General features: G+C 40.1%; 23 non-coding genes across 23 annotated transcripts; all 23 read left to right on the forward strand.

The window, feature by feature from the left end:
- Positions 1–711: 711 nt before the first annotated feature.
- On the forward strand, positions 712–784 carry TRNAK-CUU (transfer RNA lysine (anticodon CUU)). The gene has a single exon. It is a non-coding gene; the product is annotated as a tRNA-Lys (tRNA).
- Positions 785–1,737: 953 nt separating this feature from the next.
- TRNAK-CUU (transfer RNA lysine (anticodon CUU)) lies at positions 1,738–1,810 on the forward strand. Its single transcript has one exon. It is a non-coding gene; the product is annotated as a tRNA-Lys (tRNA).
- Positions 1,811–2,763: 953 nt separating this feature from the next.
- TRNAK-CUU (transfer RNA lysine (anticodon CUU)) lies at positions 2,764–2,836 on the forward strand. The gene has a single exon. It is a non-coding gene; the product is annotated as a tRNA-Lys (tRNA).
- A 953-nt stretch (positions 2,837–3,789) lies between these two features.
- On the forward strand, positions 3,790–3,862 carry TRNAK-CUU (transfer RNA lysine (anticodon CUU)). The gene has a single exon. It is a non-coding gene; the product is annotated as a tRNA-Lys (tRNA).
- Positions 3,863–4,815: 953 nt separating this feature from the next.
- TRNAK-CUU (transfer RNA lysine (anticodon CUU)) lies at positions 4,816–4,888 on the forward strand. The gene has a single exon. It is a non-coding gene; the product is annotated as a tRNA-Lys (tRNA).
- Positions 4,889–5,842: 954 nt separating this feature from the next.
- TRNAK-CUU (transfer RNA lysine (anticodon CUU)) lies at positions 5,843–5,915 on the forward strand. Its single transcript has one exon. It is a non-coding gene; the product is annotated as a tRNA-Lys (tRNA).
- Positions 5,916–6,869: 954 nt separating this feature from the next.
- On the forward strand, positions 6,870–6,942 carry TRNAK-CUU (transfer RNA lysine (anticodon CUU)). Its single transcript has one exon. It is a non-coding gene; the product is annotated as a tRNA-Lys (tRNA).
- Positions 6,943–7,895: 953 nt separating this feature from the next.
- TRNAK-CUU (transfer RNA lysine (anticodon CUU)) lies at positions 7,896–7,968 on the forward strand. The gene has a single exon. It is a non-coding gene; the product is annotated as a tRNA-Lys (tRNA).
- A 953-nt stretch (positions 7,969–8,921) lies between these two features.
- Positions 8,922–8,994, forward strand: TRNAK-CUU (transfer RNA lysine (anticodon CUU)). The gene has a single exon. It is a non-coding gene; the product is annotated as a tRNA-Lys (tRNA).
- Positions 8,995–9,947: 953 nt separating this feature from the next.
- On the forward strand, positions 9,948–10,020 carry TRNAK-CUU (transfer RNA lysine (anticodon CUU)). The gene has a single exon. It is a non-coding gene; the product is annotated as a tRNA-Lys (tRNA).
- Positions 10,021–10,974: 954 nt separating this feature from the next.
- Positions 10,975–11,047, forward strand: TRNAK-CUU (transfer RNA lysine (anticodon CUU)). The gene has a single exon. It is a non-coding gene; the product is annotated as a tRNA-Lys (tRNA).
- Positions 11,048–12,000: 953 nt separating this feature from the next.
- On the forward strand, positions 12,001–12,073 carry TRNAK-CUU (transfer RNA lysine (anticodon CUU)). Its single transcript has one exon. It is a non-coding gene; the product is annotated as a tRNA-Lys (tRNA).
- Positions 12,074–13,026: 953 nt separating this feature from the next.
- TRNAK-CUU (transfer RNA lysine (anticodon CUU)) lies at positions 13,027–13,098 on the forward strand. Its single transcript has one exon. It is a non-coding gene; the product is annotated as a tRNA-Lys (tRNA).
- Positions 13,099–14,052: 954 nt separating this feature from the next.
- TRNAK-CUU (transfer RNA lysine (anticodon CUU)) lies at positions 14,053–14,127 on the forward strand. The gene has a single exon. It is a non-coding gene; the product is annotated as a tRNA-Lys (tRNA).
- Positions 14,128–15,078: 951 nt separating this feature from the next.
- Positions 15,079–15,153, forward strand: TRNAK-CUU (transfer RNA lysine (anticodon CUU)). The gene has a single exon. It is a non-coding gene; the product is annotated as a tRNA-Lys (tRNA).
- A 942-nt stretch (positions 15,154–16,095) lies between these two features.
- On the forward strand, positions 16,096–16,168 carry TRNAK-CUU (transfer RNA lysine (anticodon CUU)). Its single transcript has one exon. It is a non-coding gene; the product is annotated as a tRNA-Lys (tRNA).
- A 953-nt stretch (positions 16,169–17,121) lies between these two features.
- Positions 17,122–17,194, forward strand: TRNAK-CUU (transfer RNA lysine (anticodon CUU)). The gene has a single exon. It is a non-coding gene; the product is annotated as a tRNA-Lys (tRNA).
- A 953-nt stretch (positions 17,195–18,147) lies between these two features.
- On the forward strand, positions 18,148–18,220 carry TRNAK-CUU (transfer RNA lysine (anticodon CUU)). The gene has a single exon. It is a non-coding gene; the product is annotated as a tRNA-Lys (tRNA).
- A 953-nt stretch (positions 18,221–19,173) lies between these two features.
- On the forward strand, positions 19,174–19,248 carry TRNAK-CUU (transfer RNA lysine (anticodon CUU)). Its single transcript has one exon. It is a non-coding gene; the product is annotated as a tRNA-Lys (tRNA).
- Positions 19,249–20,199: 951 nt separating this feature from the next.
- Positions 20,200–20,272, forward strand: TRNAK-CUU (transfer RNA lysine (anticodon CUU)). Its single transcript has one exon. It is a non-coding gene; the product is annotated as a tRNA-Lys (tRNA).
- A 951-nt stretch (positions 20,273–21,223) lies between these two features.
- TRNAK-CUU (transfer RNA lysine (anticodon CUU)) lies at positions 21,224–21,296 on the forward strand. The gene has a single exon. It is a non-coding gene; the product is annotated as a tRNA-Lys (tRNA).
- Positions 21,297–22,248: 952 nt separating this feature from the next.
- On the forward strand, positions 22,249–22,321 carry TRNAK-CUU (transfer RNA lysine (anticodon CUU)). Its single transcript has one exon. It is a non-coding gene; the product is annotated as a tRNA-Lys (tRNA).
- A 952-nt stretch (positions 22,322–23,273) lies between these two features.
- Positions 23,274–23,346, forward strand: TRNAK-CUU (transfer RNA lysine (anticodon CUU)). Its single transcript has one exon. It is a non-coding gene; the product is annotated as a tRNA-Lys (tRNA).
- Positions 23,347–24,237: the final 891 nt, after the last annotated feature.

Below are 24,237 nucleotides of genomic sequence, written 5' to 3' on the forward strand. Positions count from 1 at the left end.
ATTGCATAGAAACTGTTTTTCATGTTTCCAAAAAAAGGATTCGAACCTGACTTTCTTGGGTGGTCTGATAATCAAAACTGCACTTAAAGACCAACCAATGAAGGTTTCCTACGGGAAATTTTGTTTGCTGCATTAAGACCTTAGCCAGTTCTTATGTCGTTATAAAACCTTGTTCAGTTTGGGCTCTCCAAGTGCCCCATACTGACGGCAAAATTCACGCGGTAGTTATATCTCCACAGCCCGATGATCGTTAGAGTCTCCACCCTCATAAAATCCTCTAATTTATGCTTCCAAGACGCTGGATAACTAATGGACGCCTCAATTCATAGTCAGCGCCAGTGGAAACTTTCAATCATAATGACGTTCCTTTTTTAACATATGAATAAAAAGGGCTTTTAATATATTAACAGAAGAAAATGAATAAAAATAAATTATCCGCAATTTTCAAGAAGATGAGCGCTGAAAGAGCCAGGATAGCTTAGTCGGTAAAGCTTGAGGGTTTTAACCTAAAGAGCCTCTGTTGAAGCAAGAAGATGAGCGCTGAAAGAGCCAGGATAGCTTAGTCGGTAAAGCTTGAGGGTTTTAACCTAAAGAGCCTCTGTTGAAGCCACAGTTTAAGAAGGAAGCCTGTTTGAAGAAAACTAAAATTTTTAAATTTCGTTGTCGGTTTTATTGAATGTTATGACGTTACGATTTTGCCCGCTGAGGGTCGCCCGTTTAGCTCAGTCGGTAGAGCGTTAGGCTCTTAACCTAACGGTCCTGGGTTCGAGCCCCAGTTCGGGTGCTTAACCTTTTGCGGGAAGTTAAGAAACGTTAGACGGATGTGGTTGGGGAGAAATTTGTGACCTTGAAAAAAGCGGAAGTTATTTATTTCCAAATCCAAATATTGAACTACTTACGTCTGTTCGCCAGGCGTTGTTCAAAATGACATATAGTCAGAGTCCTTTTCGTTGTAACTCGTTGCCCATAATGGAATTTAAATAAAAAATGTTGTAAAAAAATCTTTTAATTTTTTCTATTGCATAGAAACTGTTTTTCATGTTTCCAAAAAAAGGAATCGAACCTGACTTTCTTGGGTGGTCTGATAATCAAAACTGCACTTAAAGACCAACCAATGAAGGTTTCCTACGGGAAATTTTGTTTGCTGCATTAAGACCTTAGCCAGTTCTTATGTCGTTATAAAACCTTGTTCAGTTTGGGCTCTCCAAGTGCCCCATACTGACGGCAAAATTCACGCGGTAGTTATATCTCCACAGCCCGATGATCGTCAGTGTCTCCACCCTCATAAAATCCTCTAATTTATGCTTCCAAGACGCTGGATAACTAATGGACGCCTCAATTCCTAGTCAGCGCCAGTTGCCAAGGTGGAAACTTTCAATCATAATGACGTTCCTTTTTTAACATATGAATTAAAAGGGCTTTTAATATATTAACAGAAGAAAATGAATAAAAAGAAATCATCCACAATTTTCAAGAAGATGAGCGCTGGAAGAGCCAGGATAGCTTAGTCGGTAAAGCTTGAGGGTTTTAACCTAAAGAGCCTCTGTTGAAGCAAGAAGATGAGCGCTGAAAGAGCCAGGATAGCTTAGTCGGTAAAGCTTGATGGTTTTAACCTAAAGAGCCTCTGTTGAAGCCACAGTTTAAGAGGGAAGCCTGTTTGAAGAAAACTAAAATTTTTCAATTTCGTTGTCGGTTTTATTGAATGTTATGACGTTACGATTTTGCCCGCTGAGGGTCGCCCGTGTAGCTCAGTCGGTAGAGCGTTAGGCTCTTAACCTAACGGTCCTGGGTTCGAGCCCCAGTTCGGGTGCTTAACCTTTTACGGGAAGTTAAGTAACGTTCGACGGAAGTGGTTGGGGAGAAATTCGTGACCTGGAAAAAAGCGGAAGTTATTTATTTCCAAATCCAAATATTGAACTACTTACGTCTGTTCGCCAGGCGTTGTTCAAAATGACATATAGTCAGAGTCCTTTTCGTTGTAACTCGTTGCCCATAATGGAATTTAAATAAAAAATGTTGTAAAAAAATCTTTTAATTTTTTCTATTGCATAGAAACTGTTTTTCATGTTTCCAAAAAAAGGAATCGAACCTGACTTTCTTGGGTGGTCTGATAATCAAAACTGCACTTAAAGACCAACCAATGAAGGTTTCCTACGGGAAATTTGGTTTGCTGCATTAAGACCTTAGCCAGTTCTTATGTCGTTATAAAACCTTGTTCAGTTTGGGCTCTCCAAGTGCCCCATACTGACGGCAAAATTCACGCGGTAGTTATATCTCCACAGCCCGATGATCGTCAGTGTCTCCACCCTCATAAAATCCTCTAATTTATGCTTCCAAGACGCTGGATAACTAATGGACGCCTCAATTCCTAGTCAGCGCCAGTTGCCAAGGTGGAAACTTTCAATCATAATGACGTTCCTTTTTTAACATATGAATTAAAAGGGCTTTTAATATATTAACAGAAGAAAATGAATAAAAAGAAATCATCCACAATTTTCAAGAAGATGAGCGCTGGAAGAGCCAGGATAGCTTAGTCGGTAAAGCTTGAGGGTTTTAACCTAAAGAGCCTCTGTTGAAGCAAGAAGATGAGCGCTGAAAGAGCCAGGATAGCTTAGTCGGTAAAGCTTGATGGTTTTAACCTAAAGAGCCTCTGTTGAAGCCACAGTTTAAGAGGGAAGCCTGTTTGAAGAAAACTAAAATTTTTCAATTTCGTTGTCGGTTTTATTGAATGTTATGACGTTACGATTTTGCCCGCTGAGGGTCGCCCGTGTAGCTCAGTCGGTAGAGCGTTAGGCTCTTAACCTAACGGTCCTGGGTTCGAGCCCCAGTTCGGGTGCTTAACCTTTTACGGGAAGTTAAGTAACGTTCGACGGAAGTGGTTGGGGAGAAATTCGTGACCTGGAAAAAAGCGGAAGTTATTTATTTCCAAATCCAAATATTGAACTACTTACGTCTGTTCGCCAGGCGTTGTTCAAAATGACATATAGTCAGAGTCCTTTTCGTTGTAACTCGTTGCCCATAATGGAATTTAAATAAAAAATGTTGTAAAAAAATCTTTTAATTTTTACTATTGCATAGAAACTGTTTTTCATGTTTCCAAAAAAAGGATTCGAACCTGACTTTCTTGGGTGGTCTGATAATCAAAACTGCACTTAAAGACCAACCAATGAAGGTTTCCTACGGGAAATTTTGTTTGCTGCATTAAGACCTTAGCCAGTTCTTATGTCGTTATAAAACCTTGTTCAGTTTGGGCTCTCCAAGTGCCCCATACTGACGGCAAAATTCACGCGGTAGTTATATCTCCACAGCCCGATGATCGTCAGAGTCTCCACCCTCATAAAATCCACTAATTTATGCTTCCAAGACGCTGGATAACTAATGGACGCCTCAATTCCTAGTCAGCGCCAGTTGCCAAGGTGGAAACTTTCAATCATAATGACGTTCCTTTTTTAACATATGAATTAAAAGGGCTTTTAATATATTAACAGAAGAAAATGAATAAAAAGAAATCATCCACAATTTTCAAGAAGATGAGCGCTGGAAGAGCCAGGATAGCTTAGTCGGTAAAGCTTGAAGGTTTTAACCTAAAGAGCCTCTGTTGAAGCAAGAAGATGAGCGCTGAAAGAGCCAGGATAGCTTAGTCGGTAAAGCTTGAGGGTTTTAACCTAAAGAGCCTCTGTTGAAGCCACAGTTTAAGAGGGAAGCCTGTTTGAAGAAAACTAAAATTTTTCAATTTCGTTGTCGGTTTTATTGAATGTTATGACGTTACGATTTTGCCCGCTGAGGGTCGCCCGTGTAGCTCAGTCGGTAGAGCGTTAGGCTCTTAACCTAACGGTCCTGGGTTCGAGCCCCAGTTCGGGTGCTTAACCTTTTACGGGAAGTTAAGTAACGTTCAACGGATGTGGTTGGGGAGAAATTCGTGAACTGGAAAAAAGCGGAAGTTATTTATTTCCAAATCCAAATATTGAACTACTTACGTCTGTTCGCCAGGCGTTGTTCAAAATGACATATAGTCAGAGTCCTTTTCGTTGTAACTCGTTGCCCATAATGGAATTTAAATAAAAAATGTTGTAAAAAAATCTTTTAATTTTTTCTATTGCATAGAAACTGTTTTTCATGTTTCCAAAAAAAGGAATCGAACCTGACTTTCTTGGGTGGTCTGATAATCAAAACTGCACTTAAAGACCAACCAATGAAGGTTTCCTACGGGAAATTTTGTTTGCTGCATTAAGACCTTAGCCAGTTCTTATGTCGTTATAAAACCTTGTTCAGTTTGGGCTCTCCAAGTGCCCCATACTGACGGCAAAATTCACGCGGTAGTTATATCTCCACAGCCCGATGATCGTCAGAGTCTCCACCCTCATAAAATCCTCTAATTTATGCTTCCAAGACGCTGGATAACTAATGGACGCCTCAATTCCTAGTCAGCGCCAGTTGCCAAGGTGGAAACTTTCAATCATAATGACGTTCCTTTTTTAACATATGAATTAAAAGGGCTTTTAATATATTAACAGAAGAAAATGAATAAAAAGAAATCATCCACAATTTTCAAGAAGATGAGCGCTGGAAGAGCCAGGATAGCTTAGTCGGTAAAGCTTGAGGGGTTTAACCTAAAGAGCCTCTGTTGAAGCAAGAAGATGAGCGCTGAAAGAGCCAGGATAGCTTAGTCGGTAAAGCTTGAGGGTTTTAACCTAAAGAGCCTCTGTTGAAGCCACAGTTTAAGAGGGAAGCCTGTTTGAAGAAAACTAAAATTTTTCAATTTCGTTGTCGGTTTTATGGAATGTTATGACGTTACGATTTTGCCCGCTGAGGGTCGCCCGTGTAGCTCAGTCGGTAGAGCGTTAGGCTCTTAACCTAACGGTCCTGGGTTCGAGCCCCAGTTCGGGTGCTTAACCTTTTACGGGAAGTTAAGTAACGTTCGACGGATGTGGTTGGGGAGAAATTCGTGAACTGGAAAAAAGCGGAAGTTATTTATTTCCAAATCCAAATATTGAACTACTTACGTCTGTTCGCCAGGCGTTGTTCAAAATGACATATAGTCAGAGTCCTTTTCGTTGTAACTCGTTGCCCATAATGGAATTTAAATAAAAAATGTTGTTAAAAAAATCTTTTAATTTTTTCTATTGCATAGAAACTGTTTTTCATGTTTCCAAAAAAAGGATTCGAACCTGACTTTCTTGGGTGGTCTGATAATCAAAACTGCACTTAAAGACCAACCAATGAAGGTTTCCTACGGGAAATTTTGTTTGCTGCATTAAGACCTTAGCCAGTTCTTATGTCGTTATAAAACCTTGTTCAGTTTGGGCTCTCCAAGTGCCCCATACTGACGGCAAAATTCACGCGGTAGTTATATCTCCACAGCCCGATGATCGTCAGAGTCTCCACCCTCATAAAATCCTCTAATTTATGCTTCCAAAACGCTGGATAACTAATGGACGCCTCAATTCCTAGTCAGCGCCAGTTGCCAAGGTGGAAATTTTCAATCATAATGACGTTCCTTTTTTAACATATGAATTAAAAGGGCTTTTGATATATTAACAGAAGAAAATGAATAAAACGAAATCATCCACAATTTTCAAGAAGATGAGCGCTGGAAGAGCCAGGATAGCTTAGTCGGTAAAGCTTGAGGGTTTTAACCTAAAGAGCCTCTGTTGAAGCAAGAAGATGAGCGCTGAAAGAGCCAGGATAGCTTAGTCGGTAAAGCTTGAGGGTTTTAACCTAAAGAGCCTCTGTTGAAGCCACAGTTTAAGAGGAAAGCCTGTTTGAAGAAAACTAAACTTTTTCAATTTCGTTGTCGGTTTTATTGAATGTTATGACGTTACGATTTTGCCCGCTGAGGGTCGCCCGTGTAGCTCAGTCGGTAGAGCGTTAGGCTCTTAACCTAACGGTCCTGGGTTCGAGCCCCAGTTCGGGTGCTTAACCTTTTACGGGAAGTTAAGTAACGTTCGACGGATGTGGTTGGGGAGAAATTCGTGACCTGGAAAAAAGCAGAAGTTATTTATTTCCAAATCCAAATATTGAACTACTTACGTCTGTTCGCCAGGCGTTGTTCAAAATGACATATAGTCAGAGTCCTTTTCGTTGTAACTCGTTGCCCATAATGGAATTTAAATAAAAAATGTTGTTAAAAAAATCTTTTAATTTTTTCTATTGCATAGAAACTGTTTTTCATGTTTCCAAAAAAAGGATTCGAACCTGACTTTCTTGGGTGGTCTGATAATCAAAACTGCACTTAAAGACCAACCAATGAAGGTTTCCTACGGGAAATTTTGTTTGCTGCATTAAGACCTTAGCCAGTTCTTATGTCGTTATAAAACCTTGTTCAGTTTGGGCTCTCCAAGTGCCCCATACTGACGGCAAAATTCACGCGGTAGTTATATCTCCACAGCCCGATGATCGTCAGAGTCTCCACCCTCATAAAATCCTCTAATTTATGCTTCCAAAACGCTGGATAACTAATGGACGCCTCAATTCCTAGTCAGCGCCAGTTGCCAAGGTGGAAATTTTCAATCATAATGACGTTCCTTTTTTAACATATGAATTAAAAGGGCTTTTGATATATTAACAGAAGAAAATGAATAAAACGAAATCATCCACAATTTTCAAGAAGATGAGCGCTGGAAGAGCCAGGATAGCTTAGTCGGTAAAGCTTGAGGGTTTTAACCTAAAGAGCCTCTGTTGAAGCAAGAAGATGAGCGCTGAAAGAGCCAGGATAGCTTAGTCGGTAAAGCTTGAGGGTTTTAACCTAAAGAGCCTCTGTTGAAGCCACAGTTTAAGAGGAAAGCCTGTTTGAAGAAAACTAAAATTTTTCAATTTCGTTGTCGGTTTTATTGAATGTTATGACGTTACGATTTTGCCCGCTGAGGGTCGCCCGTGTAGCTCAGTCGGTAGAGCGTTAGGCTCTTAACCTAACGGTCCTGGGTTCGAGCCCCAGTTCGGGTGCTTAACCTTTTACGGGAAGTTATGTAACGTTCGACGGATGTGGTTGGGGAGAAATTCGTGACCTGGAAAAAAGCAGAAGTTATTTATTTCCAAATCCAAATATTGAACTACTTACGTCTGTTCGCCAGGCGTTGTTCAAAATGACATATAGTCAGAGTCCTTTTCGTTGTAACTCGTTGCCCATAATGGAATTTAAATAAAAAATGTTGTAAAAAAATCTTTTAATTTTTTCTATTGCATAGAAACTGTTTTTCATGTTTCCAAAAAAAGGAATCGAACCTGACTTTCTTGGGTGGTCTGATAATCAAAACTGCACTTAAAGACCAACCAATGAAGGTTTCCTACGGGAAATTTTGTTTGCTGCATTAAGACCTTAGCCAGTTCTTATGTCGTTATAAAACCTTGTTCAGTTTGGGCTCTCCAAGTGCCCCATACTGACGGCAAAATTCACGCGGTAGTTATATCTCCACAGCCCGATGATCGTCAGAGTCTCTACCCTCATAAAATCCTCTAATTTATGCTTCCAAGACGCTGGATAACTAATGGACGCCTCAATTCCTAGTCAGCGCCAGTTGCCAAGGTGGAAACTTTCAATCATAATGACGTTCCTTTTTTAACATATGAATTAAAAGGGCTTTTAATATATTAACAGAAGAAAATGAATAAAAAGAAATCATCCACAATTTTCAAGAAGATGAGCGCTGGAAGAGCCAGGATAGCTTAGTCGGTAAAGCTTGAGGGTTTTAACCTAAAGAGCCTCTGTTGAAGCAAGAAGATGAGCGCTGAAAGAGCCAGGATAGCTTAGTCGGTAAAGCTTGAGGGTTTTAACCTAAAGAGCCTCTGTTGAAGCCACAGTTTAAGAGGGAAGCCTGTTTGAAGAAAACTAAAATTTTTCAATTTCGTTGTCGGTTTTATTGAATGTTATGACGTTACGATTTTGCCCGCTGAGGGTCGCCCGTGTAGCTCAGTCGGTAGAGCATTAGGCTCTTAACCTAACGGTCCTGGGTTCGAGCCCCAGTTCGGGTGCTTAACCTTTTACGGGAAGTTAAGTAACGTTCGACGGATGTGGTTGGGGAGAAATTCGTGAACTGAAAAAAAGCGGAAGTTATTTATTTCCAAATCCAAATATTGAACTACTTACGTCTGTTCGCCAGGCGTTGTTCAAAATGACATATAGTCAGAGTCCTTTTCGTTGTAACTCGTTGCCCATAATGGAATTTAAATAAAAAATGTTGTAAAAAAATCTTTTAATTTTTTCTATTGCATAGAAACTGTTTTTCATGTTTCCAAAAAAAGGATTCGAACCTGACTTTCTTGGGTGGTCTGATAATCAAAACTGCACTTAAAGACCAACCAATGAAGGTTTCCTACGGGAAATTTTGTTTGCTGCATTAAGACCTTAGCCAGTTCTTATGTCGTTATAAAACCTTGTTCAGTTTGGGCTCTCCAAGTGCCCCATACTGACGGCAAAATTCACGCGGTAGTTATATCTCCACAGCCCGATGATCGTCAGAGTCTCCACCCTCATAAAATCCACTAATTTATGCTTCCAAGACGCTGGATAACTAATGGACGCCTCAATTCCTAGTCAGCGCCAGTTGCCAAGGTGGAAACTTTCAATCATAATGACGTTCCTTTTTTAACATATGAATTAAAAGGGCTTTTAATATATTAACAGAAGAAAATGAATAAAAAGAAATCATCCACAATTTTCAAGAAGATGAGCGCTGGAAGAGCCAGGATAGCTTAGTCGGTAAAGCTTGAAGGTTTTAACCTAAAGAGCCTCTGTTGAAGCAAGAAGATGAGCGCTGAAAGAGCCAGGATAGCTTAGTCGGTAAAGCTTGAGGGTTTTAACCTAAAGAGCCTCTGTTGAAGCCACAGTTTAAGAGGGAAGCCTGTTTGAAGAAAACTAAAATTTTTCAATTTCGTTGTCGGTTTTATTGAATGTTATGACGTTACGATTTTGCCCGCTGAGGGTCGCCCGTGTAGCTCAGTCGGTAGAGCGTTAGGCTCTTAACCTAACGGTCCTGGGTTCGAGCCCCAGTTCGGGTGCTTAACCTTTTACGGGAAGTTAAGTAACGTTCAACGGATGTGGTTGGGGAGAAATTCGTGAACTGGAAAAAAGCGGAAGTTATTTATTTCCAAATCCAAATATTGAACTACTTACGTCTGTTCGCCAGGCGTTGTTCAAAATGACATATAGTCAGAGTCCTTTTCGTTGTAACTCGTTGCCCATAATGGAATTTAAATAAAAAATGTTGTAAAAAAATCTTTTAATTTTTTCTATTGCATAGAAACTGTTTTTCATGTTTCCAAAAAAAGGAATCGAACCTGACTTTCTTGGGTGGTCTGATAATCAAAACTGCACTTAAAGACCAACCAATGAAGGTTTCCTACGGGAAATTTTGTTTGCTGCATTAAGACCTTAGCCAGTTCTTATGTCGTTATAAAACCTTGTTCAGTTTGGGCTCTCCAAGTGCCCCATACTGACGGCAAAATTCACGCGGTAGTTATATCTCCACAGCCCGATGATCGTCAGAGTCTCCACCCTCATAAAATCCTCTAATTTATGCTTCCAAGACGCTGGATAACTAATGGACGCCTCAATTCCTAGTCAGCGCCAGTTGCCAAGGTGGAAACTTTCAATCATAATGACGTTCCTTTTTTAACATATGAATTAAAAGGGCTTTTAATATATTAACAGAAGAAAATGAATAAAAAGAAATCATCCACAATTTTCAAGAAGATGAGCGCTGGAAGAGCCAGGATAGCTTAGTCGGTAAAGCTTGAGGGGTTTAACCTAAAGAGCCTCTGTTGAAGCAAGAAGATGAGCGCTGAAAGAGCCAGGATAGCTTAGTCGGTAAAGCTTGAGGGTTTTAACCTAAAGAGCCTCTGTTGAAGCCACAGTTTAAGAGGGAAGCCTGATTGAAGAAAACTAAAATTTTTCAATTTCGTTGTCGGTTTTATGGAATGTTATGACGTTACGATTTTGCCCGCTGAGGGTCGCCCGTGTAGCTCAGTCGGTAGAGCGTTAGGCTCTTAACCTAACGGTCCTGGGTTCGAGCCCCAGTTCGGGTGCTTAACCTTTTACGGGAAGTTAAGTAACGTTCGACGGATGTGGTTGGGGAGAAATTCGTGAACTGGAAAAAAGCGGAAGTTATTTATTTCCAAATCCAAATATTGAACTACTTACGTCTGTTCGCCAGGCGTTGTTCAAAATGACATATAGTCAGAGTCCTTTTCGTTGTAACTCGTTGCCCATAATGGAATTTAAATAAAAAATGTTGTTAAAAAAATCTTTTAATTTTTTCTATTGCATAGAAACTGTTTTTCATGTTTCCAAAAAAAGGATTCGAACCTGACTTTCTTGGGTGGTCTGATAATCAAAACTGCACTTAAAGACCAACCAATGAAGGTTTCCTACGGGAAATTTTGTTTGCTGCATTAAGACCTTAGCCAGTTCTTATGTCGTTATAAAACCTTGTTCAGTTTGGGCTCTCCAAGTGCCCCATACTGACGGCAAAATTCACGCGGTAGTTATATCTCCACAGCCCGATGATCGTCAGAGTCTCCACCCTCATAAAATCCTCTAATTTATGCTTCCAAAACGCTGGATAACTAATGGACGCCTCAATTCCTAGTCAGCGCCAGTTGCCAAGGTGGAAATTTTCAATCATAATGACGTTCCTTTTTTAACATATGAATTAAAAGGGCTTTTGATATATTAACAGAAGAAAATGAATAAAACGAAATCATCCACAATTTTCAAGAAGATGAGCGCTGGAAGAGCCAGGATAGCTTAGTCGGTAAAGCTTGAGGGTTTTAACCTAAAGAGCCTCTGTTGAAGCAAGAAGATGAGCGCTGAAAGAGCCAGGATAGCTTAGTCGGTAAAGCTTGAGGGTTTTAACCTAAAGAGCCTCTGTTGAAGCCACAGTTTAAGAGGAAAGCCTGTTTGAAGAAAACTAAAATTTTTCAATTTCGTTGTCGGTTTTATTGAATGTTATGACGTTACGATTTTGCCCGCTGAGGGTCGCCCGTGTAGCTCAGTCGGTAGAGCGTTAGGCTCTTAACCTAACGGTCCTGGGTTCGAGCCCCAGTTCGGGTGCTTAACCTTTTACGGGAAGTTAAGTAACGTTCGACGGATGTGGTTGGGGAGAAATTCGTGACCTGGAAAAAAGCAGAAGTTATTTATTTCCAAATCCAAATATTGAACTACTTACGTCTGTTCGCCAGGCGTTGTTCAAAATGACATATAGTCAGAGTCCTTTTCGTTGTAACTCGTTGCCCATAATGGAATTTAAATAAAAAATGTTGTAAAAAAATCTTTTAATTTTTTCTATTGCATAGAAACTGTTTTTCATGTTTCCAAAAAAAGGAATCGAACCTGACTTTCTTGGGTGGTCTGATAATCAAAACTGCACTTAAAGACCAACCAATGAAGGTTTCCTACGGGAAATTTTGTTTGCTGCATTAAGACCTTAGCCAGTTCTTATGTCGTTATAAAACCTTGTTCAGTTTGGGCTCTCCAAGTGCCCCATACTGACGGCAAAATTCACGCGGTAGTTATATCTCCACAGCCCGATGATCGTCAGAGTCTCCACCCTCATAAAATCCTCTAATTTATGCTTCCAAGACGCTGGATAACTAATGGACGCCTCAATTCCTAGTCAGCGCCAGTTGCCAAGGTGGAAACTTTCAATCATAATGACGTTCCTTTTTTAACATATGAATTAAAAGGGCTTTTAATATATTAACAGAAGAAAATGAATAAAAAGAAATCATCCACAATTTTCAAGAAGATGAGCGCTGGAAGAGCCAGGATAGCTTAGTCGGTAAAGCTTGAGGGTTTTAACCTAAAGAGCCTCTGTTGAAGCAAGAAGATGAGCGCTGAAAGAGCCAGGATAGCTTAGTCGGTAAAGCTTGAGGGTTTTAACCTAAAGAGCCTCTGTTGAAGCCACAGTTTAAGAGGGAAGCCTGTTTGAAGAAAACTAAAATTTTTCAATTTCGTTGTCGGTTTTATTGAATGTTATGACGTTACGATTTTGCCCGCTGAGGGTCGCCCGTGTAGCTCAGTCGGTAGAGCGTTAGGCTCTTAACCTATCGGTCCTGGGTTCGAGCCCCAGTTCGGGTGCTTAACCTTTTACGGGAAGTTAAGTAACGTTCGACGGATGTGGTTGGGGAGAAATTCGTGAACTGGAAAAAAGCGGAAGTTATTTATTTCCAAATCCAAATATTGAACTACTTACGTCTGTTCGCCAGGCGTTGTTCAAAATGACATATAGTCAGAGTCCTTTTCGTTGTAACTCGTTGCCCATAATGGAATTTAAATAAAAAATGTTGTAAAAAAATCTTTTAATTTTTTCTATTGCATAGAAACTGTTTTTCATGTTTCCAAAAAAAGGATTCGAACCTGACTTTCTTGGGTGGTCTGATAATCAAAACTGCACTTAAAGACCAACCAATGAAGGTTTCCTACGGGAAATTTTGTTTGCTGCATTAAGACCTTAGCCAGTTCTTATGTCGTTATAAAACCTTGTTCAGTTTGGGCTCTCCAAGTGCCCCATACTGACGGCAAAATTCACGCGGTAGTTATATCTCCACAGCCCGATGATCGTCAGAGTCTCCACCCTCATAAAATCCTCTAATTTATGCTTCCAAAACGCTGGATAACTAATGGACGCCTCAATTCCTAGTCAGCGCCAGTTGCCAAGGTGGAAATTTTCAATCATAATGACGTTCCTTTTTTAACATATGAATTAAAAGGGCTTTTGATATATTAACAGAAGAAAATGAATAAAACGAAATCATCCACAATTTTCAAGAAGATGAGCGCTGGAAGAGCCAGGATAGCTTAGTCGGTAAAGCTTGAGGGTTTTAACCTAAAGAGCCTCTGTTGAAGCAAGAAGATGAGCGCTGAAAGAGCCAGGATAGCTTAGTCGGTAAAGCTTGAGGGTTTTAACCTAAAGAGCCTCTGTTGAAGCCACAGTTTAAGAGGAAAGCCTGTTTGAAGAAAACTAAAATTTTTCAATTTCGTTGTCGGTTTTATTGAATGTTATGACGTTACGATTTTGCCCGCTGAGGGTCGCCCGTGTAGCTCAGTGGTAGAGCGTTAGGCTCTTAACCTAACGGTCCTGGGTTCGAGCCCCAGTTCGGGTGCTTAACCTTTTACGGGAAGTTAAGTAACGTTCGACTGATGTGGTTGGGGAGAAATTCGTGACCTGGAAAAAAGCGGAAGTTATTTATTTCCAAATCCAAATATTGAACTACTTACGTCTGTTCGCCAGGCGTTGTTCAAAATGACATATAGTCAGAGTCCTTTTCGTTGTAATTCGTTGCCCATAATGGAATTTAAATAAAAAATGTTGTAAAAAAATCTTTTAATTTTTTTCTATTGCATAGAAACTGTTTTTCATGTTTCCAAAAAAAGGAATCGAACCTGACTTTCTTGGGTGGTCTGATAATCAAAACTGCACTTAAAGACCAACCAATGAAGGTTTCCTACGGGAAATTTTGTTTGCTGCATTAAGACCTTAGCCAGTTCTTATGTCGTTATAAAACCTTGTTCAGTTTGGGCTCTCCAAGTGCCCCATACTGACGGCAAAATTCACGCGGTAGTTATATCTCCACAGCCCGATGATCGTCAGAGTCTCCACCCTCATAAAATCCTCTAATTTATGCTTCCAAGACGCTGGATAACTAATGGACGCCTCAATTCCTAGTCAGCGCCAGTTGCCAAGGTGGAAACTTTCAATCATAATGACGTTCCTTTTTTAACATATGAATTAAAAGGGCTTTTAATATATTAACAGAAGAAAATGAATAAAAAGAAATCATCCACAATTTTCAAGAAGATGAGCGCTGGAAGAGCCAGGATAGCTTAGTCGGTAAAGCTTGAGGGTTTTAACCTAAAGAGCCTCTGTTGAAGCAAGAAGATGAGCGCTGAAAGAGCCAGGATAGCTTAGTCGGTAAAGCTTGAGGGTTTTAACCTAAAGAGCCTCTGTTAAAGATACAGTTTAAGAGGGAAGCCTGTTTGAAGAAAACTAAAATTTTTCAATTTCGTTGTCGGTTTTATTGAATGTTATGACGTTACGATTTTGCCCGCTGAGGGTCGCCCGTGTAGTTCAGTCGGTAGAGCGTTAGGCTCTTAACCTAACGGTCCTGGGTTCGAGCCCCAGTTCGGTAGCTTAACCTTTTACGGGAAGTTAAGTAACGTTCGACGGATGTGGTTGGGGAGAAATTCGTGAACTGGAAAAAAGCGGAAGTTATTTATTTCCAAATCCAAATATTGAACTACTTACGTCTGTTCGCCAGGCGTTGTTCAAAATGACATATAGTCAGAGTCCTTTTCGTTGTAACTCGTTGCCCATAATGGAATTTAAATAAAAAATGTTGTAAAAAAATCTTTTAATTTTTTCTATTGCATAGAAACTGTTTTTCATGTTTCCAAAAAAAGGATTCGAACCTGACTTTCTTGGGTGGTCTGATAATCAAAACTGCACTTAAAGACCAACCAATGAAGGTTTCCTACGGGAAATTTTGTTTGCTGCATTAAGACCTTAGCCAGTTCTTATGTCGTTATAAAACCTTGTTCAGTTTGGGCTCTCCAAGTGCCCCATACTGACGGCAAAATTCACGCGGTAGTTATATCTCCACAGCCCGATGATCGTCAGAGTCTCCACCCTCATAAAATCCACTAATTTATGCTTCCAAGACGCTGGATAACTAATGGACGCCTCAATTCCTAGTCAGCGCCAGTTGCCAAGGTGGAAACTTTCAATCATAATGACGTTCCTTTTTTAACATATGAATTAAAAGGGCTTTTAATATATTAACAGAAGAAAATGAATAAAAAGAAATCATCCACAATTTTCAAGAAGATGAGCGCTGGAAGAGCCAGGATAGCTTAGTCGGTAAAGCTTGAAGGTTTTAACCTAAAGAGCCTCTGTTGAAGCAAGAAGATGAGCGCTGAAAGAGCCAGGATAGCTTAGTCGGTAAAGCTTGAGGGTTTTAACCTAAAGAGCCTCTGTTGAAGCCACAGTTTAAGAGGGAAGCCTGTTTGAAGAAAACTAAAATTTTTCAATTTCGTTGTCGGTTTTATTGAATGTTATGACGTTACGATTTTGCCCGCTGAGGGTCGCCCGTGTAGTTCAGTCGGTAGAGCGTTAGGCTCTTAACCTAACGGTCCTGGGTTCGAGCCCCAGTTCGGTAGCTTAACCTTTTACGGGAAGTTAAGTAACGTTCGACGGATGTGGTTGGGGAGAAATTCGTGAACTGGAAAAAAGCGGAAGTTATTTATTTCCAAATCCAAATATTGAACTACTTACGTCTGTTCGCCAGGCGTTGTTCAAAATGACATATAGTCAGAGTCCTTTTCGTTGTAACTCGTTGCCCATAATGGAATTTAAATAAAAAATGTTGTAAAAAAATCTTTTAATTTTTTCTATTGCATAGAAACTGTTTTTCATGTTTCCAAAAAAAGGATTCGAACCTGACTTTCTTGGGTGGTCTGATAATCAAAACTGCACTTAAAGACCAACCAATGAAGGTTTCCTACGGGAAATTTTGTTTGCTGCATTAAGACCTTAGCCAGTTCTTATGTCGTTATAAAACCTTGTTCAGTTTGGGCTCTCCAAGTGCCCCATACTGACGGCAAAATTCACGCGGTAGTTATATCTCCACAGCCCGATGATCGTCAGAGTCTCCACCCTCATAAAATCCACTAATTTATGCTTCCAAGACGCTGGATAACTAATGGACGCCTCAATTCATAGTCAGCGCCAGTGGAAACTTTCAATCATAATGACGTTCCTTTTTTAACATATGAATAAAAAGGGCTTTTAATATATTAACAGAAGAAAATGAATAAAAATAAATTATCCGCAATTTTCAAGAAGATGAGCGCTGAAAGAGCCAGGATAGCTTAGTCGGTAAAGCTTGAGGGTTTTAACCTAAAGAGCCTCTGTTGAAGCAAGAAGATGAGCGCTGAAAGAGCCAGGATAGCTTAGTCGGTAAAGCTTGAGGGTTTTAACCTAAAGAGCCTCTGTTGAAGCCACAGTTTAAGAAGGAAGCCTGTTTGAAGAAAACTAAAATTTTTAAATTTCGTTGTCGGTTTTATTGAATGTTATGACGTTACGATTTTGCCCGCTGAGGGTCGCCCGTTTAGCTCAGTCGGTAGAGCGTTAGGCTCTTAACCTAACGGTCCTGGGTTCGAGCCCCAGTTCGGGTGCTTAACCTTTTGCGGGAAGTTAAGAAACGTTAGACGGATGTGGTTGGGGAGAAATTTGTGACCTTGAAAAAAGCGGAAGTTATTTATTTCCAAATCCAAATATTGAACTACTTACGTCTGTTCGCCAGGCGTTGTTCAAAATGACATATAGTCAGAGTCCTTTTCGTTGTAACTCGTTGCCCATAATGGAATTTAAATAAAAAATGTTGTAAAAAAATCTTTTAATTTTTTCTATTGCATAGAAACTGTTTTTCATGTTTCCAAAAAAAGGAATCGAACCTGACTTTCTTGGGTGGTCTGATAATCAAAACTGCACTTAAAGACCAACCAATGAAGGTTTCCTACGGGAAATTTTGTTTGCTGCATTAAGACCTTAGCCAGTTCTTATGTCGTTATAAAACCTTGTTCAGTTTGGGCTCTCCAAGTGCCCCATACTGACGGCAAAATTCACGCGGTAGTTATATCTCCACAGCCCGATGATCGTCAGTGTCTCCACCCTCATAAAATCCTCTAATTTATGCTTCCAAGACGCTGGATAACTAATGGACGCCTCAATTCCTAGTCAGCGCCAGTTGCCAAGGTGGAAACTTTCAATCATAATGACGTTCCTTTTTTAACATATGAATTAAAAGGGCTTTTAATATATTAACAGAAGAAAATGAATAAAAAGAAATCATCCACAATTTTCAAGAAGATGAGCGCTGGAAGAGCCAGGATAGCTTAGTCGGTAAAGCTTGAGGGTTTTAACCTAAAGAGCCTCTGTTGAAGCAAGAAGATGAGCGCTGAAAGAGCCAGGATAGCTTAGTCGGTAAAGCTTGATGGTTTTAACCTAAAGAGCCTCTGTTGAAGCCACAGTTTAAGAGGGAAGCCTGTTTGAAGAAAACTAAAATTTTTCAATTTCGTTGTCGGTTTTATTGAATGTTATGACGTTACGATTTTGCCCGCTGAGGGTCGCCCGTGTAGCTCAGTCGGTAGAGCGTTAGGCTCTTAACCTAACGGTCCTGGGTTCGAGCCCCAGTTCGGGTGCTTAACCTTTTACGGGAAGTTAAGTAACGTTCGACGGAAGTGGTTGGGGAGAAATTCGTGACCTGGAAAAAAGCGGAAGTTATTTATTTCCAAATCCAAATATTGAACTACTTACGTCTGTTCGCCAGGCGTTGTTCAAAATGACATATAGTCAGAGTCCTTTTCGTTGTAACTCGTTGCCCATAATGGAATTTAAATAAAAAATGTTGTAAAAAAATCTTTTAATTTTTTCTATTGCATAGAAACTGTTTTTCATGTTTCCAAAAAAAGGAATCGAACCTGACTTTCTTGGGTGGTCTGATAATCAAAACTGCACTTAAAGACCAACCAATGAAGGTTTCCTACGGGAAATTTGGTTTGCTGCATTAAGACCTTAGCCAGTTCTTATGTCGTTATAAAACCTTGTTCAGTTTGGGCTCTCCAAGTGCCCCATACTGACGGCAAAATTCACGCGGTAGTTATATCTCCACAGCCCGATGATCGTCAGTGTCTCCACCCTCATAAAATCCTCTAATTTATGCTTCCAAGACGCTGGATAACTAATGGACGCCTCAATTCCTAGTCAGCGCCAGTTGCCAAGGTGGAAACTTTCAATCATAATGACGTTCCTTTTTTAACATATGAATTAAAAGGGCTTTTAATATATTAACAGAAGAAAATGAATAAAAAGAAATCATCCACAATTTTCAAGAAGATGAGCGCTGGAAGAGCCAGGATAGCTTAGTCGGTAAAGCTTGAGGGTTTTAACCTAAAGAGCCTCTGTTGAAGCAAGAAGATGAGCGCTGAAAGAGCCAGGATAGCTTAGTCGGTAAAGCTTGATGGTTTTAACCTAAAGAGCCTCTGTTGAAGCCACAGTTTAAGAGGGAAGCCTGTTTGAAGAAAACTAAAATTTTTCAATTTCGTTGTCGGTTTTATTGAATGTTATGACGTTACGATTTTGCCCGCTGAGGGTCGCCCGTGTAGCTCAGTCGGTAGAGCGTTAGGCTCTTAACCTAACGGTCCTGGGTTCGAGCCCCAGTTCGGGTGCTTAACCTTTTACGGGAAGTTAAGTAACGTTCGACGGAAGTGGTTGGGGAGAAATTCGTGACCTGGAAAAAAGCGGAAGTTATTTATTTCCAAATCCAAATATTGAACTACTTACGTCTGTTCGCCAGGCGTTGTTCAAAATGACATATAGTCAGAGTCCTTTTCGTTGTAACTCGTTGCCCATAATGGAATTTAAATAAAAAATGTTGTAAAAAAATCTTTTAATTTTTTCTATTGCATAGAAACTGTTTTTCATGTTTCCAAAAAAAGGAATCGAACCTGACTTTCTTGGGTGGTCTGATAATCAAAACTGCACTTAAAGACCAACCAATGAAGGTTTCCTACGGGAAATTTGGTTTGCTGCATTAAGACCTTAGCCAGTTCTTATGTCGTTATAAAACCTTGTTCAGTTTGGGCTCTCCAAGTGCCCCATACTGACGGCAAAATTCACGCGGTAGTTATATCTCCACAGCCCGATGATCGTCAGAGTCTCCACCCTCATAAAATCCTCTAATTTATGCTTCCAAGACGCTGGATAACTAATGGACGCCTCAATTCCTAGTCAGCGCCAGTTGCCAAGGTGGAAACTTTCAATCATAATGACGTTCCTTTTTTAACATATGAATTAAAAGGGCTTTTAATATATTAACAGAAGAAAATGAATAAAAAGAAATCATCCACAATTTTCAAGAAGATGAGCGCTGGAAGAGCCAGGATAGCTTAGTCGGTAAAGCTTGAGGGTTTTAACCTAAAGAGCCTCTGTTGAAGCATGAAGATGAGCGCTGAAAGAGCCAGGATAGCTTAGTCGGTAAAGCTTGAGGGTTTTAACCTAAAGAGCCTCTGTTGAAGCCACAGTTTAAGAGGGAAGCCTGTTTGAAGAAAACTAAAATTTTTCAATTTCGTTGTCGGTTTTATTGAATGTTATGACGTTACGATTTTGCCCGCTGAGGGTCGCCCGTGTAGTTCAGTCGGTAGAGCGTTAGGCTCTTAACCTAACGGTCCTGGGTTCGAGCCCCAGTTCGGTAGCTTAACCTTTTACGGGAAGTTAAGTAACGTTCGACGGATGTGGTTGGGGAGAAATTCGTGAACTGGAAAAAAGCGGAAGTTATTTATTTCCAAATCCAAATATTGAACTACTTACGTCTGTTCGCCAGGCGTTGTTCAAAATGACATATAGTCAGAGTCCTTTTCGTTGTAACTCGTTGCCCATAATGGAATTTAAATAAAAAATGTTGTAAAAAAATCTTTTAATTTTTTCTATTGCATAGAAACTGTTTTTCATGTTTCCAAAAAAAGGATTCGAACCTGACTTTCTTGGGTGGTCTGATAATCAAAACTGCACTTAAAGACCAACCAATGAAGGTTTCCTACGGGAAATTTTGTTTGCTGCATTAAGACCTTAGCCAGTTCTTATGTCGTTATAAAACCTTGTTCAGTTTGGGCTCTCCAAGTGCCCCATACTGACAGCAAAATTCACGCGGTAGTTATATCTCCACAGCCCGATGATCGTCAGAGTCTCAACCCTCATAAAATCCTCTAATTTATGCTTCCAAGACGCTGGATAACTAATGGACGCCTCAATTCCTAGTCAGCGCCAGTTGCCAAGGTGGAAACTTTCAATCATAATGACGTTCCTTTTTTAACATATGAATTAAAAGGGCTTTTAATATATTAACAGAAGAAAATGAATAAAAAGAAATCATCCACAATTTTCAAGAAGATGAGCGCTGGAAAAGCCAGGATAGCTTAGTCGGTAAAGCTTGAGGGTTTTAACCTAAAGAGCCTCTGTTGAAGCAAGAAGATGAGCGCTGAAAGAGCCAGGATAGCTTAGTCGGTAAAGCTTGAGGGTTTTAACCTAAAGAGCCTCTGTTGAAGCCACAGTTTAAGAGGGAAGCCTGTTTGAAGAAAACTGAAATTTTTCAATTTCGTTGTCGGTTTTATTGAATGTTATGACGTTACGATTTTGCCCGCTAAGGGTCGCCCGTGTAGCTCAGTCGGTAGAGCGTTAGGCTCTTAACCTAACGGTCCTGGGTTCGAGCCCCAGTTCGGGTGCTTAACCTTTTACGGGAAGTTAAGTAACGTTCGATGGATGTGGTTGGGGGAAATTCGTGACCTGGAAAAAAGCGGAAGTTATTTATTTCCAAATCCAAATATTGAACTACTTACGTCTGTTCGCCAGGCGTTGTTCAAAATGACATATAGTCAGAGTCCTTTTCGTTGTAACTCGTTGCCCATAATGGAATTTAAATAAAAAATGTTGTAAAAAAATCTTTTAATTTTTTCTATTGCATAGAAACTGTTTTTCATGTTTCCAAAAAAAGGATTCGAACCTGACTTTCTTGGGTGGTCTGATAATCAAAACTGCACTTAAAGACCAACCAATGAAGGTTTCCTACGGGAAATTTTGTTTGCTGCATTAAGACCTTAGCCAGTTCTTATGTCGTTATAAAACCTTGTTCAGTTTGGGCTCTCCAAGTGCCCCATACTGACGGCAAAATTCACGCGGTAGTTATATCTCCACAGCCCGATGATCGTCAGAGTCTCAACCCTCATAAAATCCTCTAATTTATGCTTCCAAGACGCTGGATAACTAATGGACGCCTCAATTCCTAGTCAGCGCCAGTTGCCAAGGTGGAAACTTTCAATCATAATGACGTTCCTTTTTTAACATATGAATTAAAAGGGCTTTTAATAATTAACAGAAGAAAATGAATAAAAAGAAATCATCCACAATTTTCAAGAAGATGAGCGCTGGAAGAGCCAGGATAGCTTAGTCGGTAAAGCTTGAGGGTTTTAACCTAAAGAGCCTCTGTTGAAGCAAGAAGATGAGCGCTGAAAGAGCCAGGATAGCTTAGTCGGTAAAGCTTGAGGGTTTTAACCTAAAGAGCCTCTGTTGAAGCCACAGTTTAAGAGGGAAGCCTGTTTGAAGAAAACTGAAATTTTTCAATTTCGTTGTCGGTTTTATTGAATGTTATGACGTTACGATTTTGCCCGCTAAGGGTCGCCCGTGTAGCTCAGTCGGTAGAGCGTTAGGCTCTTAACCTAACGGTCCTGGGTTCGAGCCCCAGTTCGGGTGCTTAACCTTTTACGGGAAGTTAAATAACGTTCGACGGATGTGGTTGGGGGAAATTCGTGACCTGGAAAAAAGCGGAAGTTATTTATTTCCAAATCCAAATATTGAACTACTTACGTCTGTTCGCCAGGCGTTGTTCAAAATGACATATAGTCAGAGTCCTTTTCGTTGTAACTCGTTGCCCATAATGGAATTTAAATAAAAAATGTTGTAAAAAAATCTTTTAATTTTTTCTATTGCATAGAAACTGTTTTTCATGTTTCCAAAAAAAGGAATCGAACCTGACTTTCTTGGGTGGTCTGATAATCAAAACTGCACTTAAAGACCAACCAATGAAGGTTTCCTACGGGAAATTTTGTTTGCTGCATTAAGACCTTAGCCAGTTCTTATGTCGTTATAAAACCTTGTTCAGTTTGGGCTCTCCAAGTGCCCCATACTGACGGCAAAATTCACGCGGTAGTTATATCTCCACAGCCCGATGATCGTCAGAGTCTCCACCCTCATAAAATCCTCTAATTTATGCTTCCAAGACGCTGGATAACTAATGGACGCCTCAATTCCTAGTCAGCGCCAGTTGCCAAGGTGGAAACTTTCAATCATAATGACGTTCCTTTTTTAACATATGAATTAAAAGGGCTTTTAATATATTAACAGAAGAAAATGAATAAAAAGAAATCATCCACAATTTTCAAGAAGATGAGCGCTGGAAGAGCCAGGATAGCTTAGTCGGTAAAGCTTGAGGGTTTTAACCTAAAGAGCCTCTGTTGAAGCAAGAAGATGAGCGCTGAAAGAGCCAGGATAGCTTAGTCGGTAAAGCTTGAGGGTTTTAACCTAAAGAGCCTCTGTTGAAGCCACAGTTTAAGAGGGAAGCCTGTTTGAAGAAAACTAAAATTTTTCAATTTCGTTGTCGGTTTTATTGAATGTTATGACGTAACGATTTTGCCCGCTGAGGGTCGCCCGTGTAGCTCAGTCGGTAGAGCGTTAGGCTCTTAACCTAACGGTCCTGAGTTCGAGCCCCAGTTCGGGTGCTTAACCTTTTACGAGAAGTTAAGTAACGTTCGACGGATGTGGTTGGGGGAAATTCGTGACCTGGAAAAAAGCGGAAGTTATTTATTTTCAAATCCAAATATTGAACTACTTACGTCTGTTCGCCAGGCGTTGTTCAAAATGACATATAGTCAGAGTCCTTTTCGTTGTAACTCGTTGCCCATAATGGAATTTAAATAAAAAATGTTGTAAAAAAATCTTTTAATTTTTTCTATTGCATAGAAACTGTTTTTCATGTTTCCAAAAAAAGGAATCGAACCTGACTTTCTTGGGTGGTCTGATAATCAAAACTGCACTTAAAGACCAACCAATGAAGGTTTCCTACGGGAAATTTTGTTTGCTGCATTAAGACCTTAGCCAGTTCTTATGTCGTTATAAAACCTTGTTCAGTTTGGGCTCTCCAAGTGCCCCATACTGACGGCAAAATTCACGCGGTAGTTATATCTCCACAGCCCGATGATCGTCAGAGTCTCCACCCTCATAAAATCCTCTAATTTATGCTTCCAAGACGCTGGATAACTAATGGACGCCTCAATTCCTAGTCAGCGCCAGTTGCCAAGGTGGAAACTTTCAATCATAATGACGTTCCTTTTTTAACATATGAATTAAAAGGGCTTTTAATATATTAACAGAAGAAAATGAATAAAAAGAAATCATCCACAATTTTCAAGAAGATGAGCGCTGGAAGAGCCAGGATAGCTTAGTCGGTAAAGCTTGAGGGTTTTAACCTAAAGAGCCTCTGTTGAAGCAAGAAGATGAGCGCTGAAAGAGCCAGGATAGCTTAGTCGGTAAAGCTTGAGGGTTTTAACCTAAAGAGCCTCTGTTGAAGCCACAGTTTAAGAGGGAAGCCTGTTTGAAGAAAACTAAAATTTTTCAATTTCGTTGTCGGTTTTATTGAATGTTATGACGTAACGATTTTGCCCGCTGAGGGTCGCCCGTGTAGCTCAGTCGGTAGAGCGTTAGGCTCTTAACCTAACGGTCCTGAGTTCGAGCCCCAGTTCGGGTGCTTAACCTTTTACGAGAAGTTAAGTAACGTTCGACGGATGTGGTTGGGGGAAATTCGTGAACTGGAAAAAAGCGGAAGTTATTTATTTCCAAATCCAAATATTGAACTACTTACGTCTGTTCGCCAGGCGTTGTTCAAAATGACATATAGTCAGAGTCCTTTTCGTTGTAACTCGTTGCCCATAATGGAATTTAAATAAAAAATGTTGTAAAAAAATCTTTTAATTTTTTCTATTGCATAGAAACTGTTTTTCATGTTTCCAAAAAAAGGAATCGAACCTGACTTTCTTGGGTGGTCTGATAATCAAAACTGCACTTAAAGACCAACCAATGAAGGTTTCCTACGGGAAATTTTGTTTGCTGCATTAAGACCTTAGCCAGTTCTTATGTCGTTATAAAACCTTGTTCAGTTTGGGCTCTCCAAGTGCCCCATACTGACGGCAAAATTCACGCGGTAGTTATATCTCCACAGCCCGATGATCGTCAGAGTCTCCACCCTCATAAAATCCTCTAATTTATGCTTCCAAGACGCTGGATAACTAATGGACGCCTCAATTCCTAGTCAGCGCCAGTTGCCAAGGTGGAAACTTTCAATCATAATGACGTTCCTTTTTTAACATATGAATTAAAAGGGCTTTTAATATATTAACAGAAGAAAATGAATAAAAAGAAATCATCCACAATTTTCAAGAAGATGAGCGCTGGAAGAGCCAGGATAGCTTAGTCGGTAAAGCTTGAGGGTTTTAACCTAAAGAGCCTCTGTTGAAGCAAGAAGATGAGCGCTGAAAGAGCCAGGATAGCTTAGTCGGTAAAGCTTGATGGTTTTAACCTAAAGAGCCTCTGTTGAAGCCACAGTTTAAGAGGGAAGCCTGTTTGAAGAAAACTAAAATTT

The sequence above is a fragment of the Leiobunum rupestre genome, chromosome 1, assembly GCF_980474605.1.
Source record: "Leiobunum rupestre chromosome 1, qqLeiRupe1.1.hap1, whole genome shotgun sequence".
Lineage (NCBI taxonomy): Eukaryota > Metazoa > Arthropoda > Arachnida > Opiliones > Sclerosomatidae > Leiobunum > Leiobunum rupestre.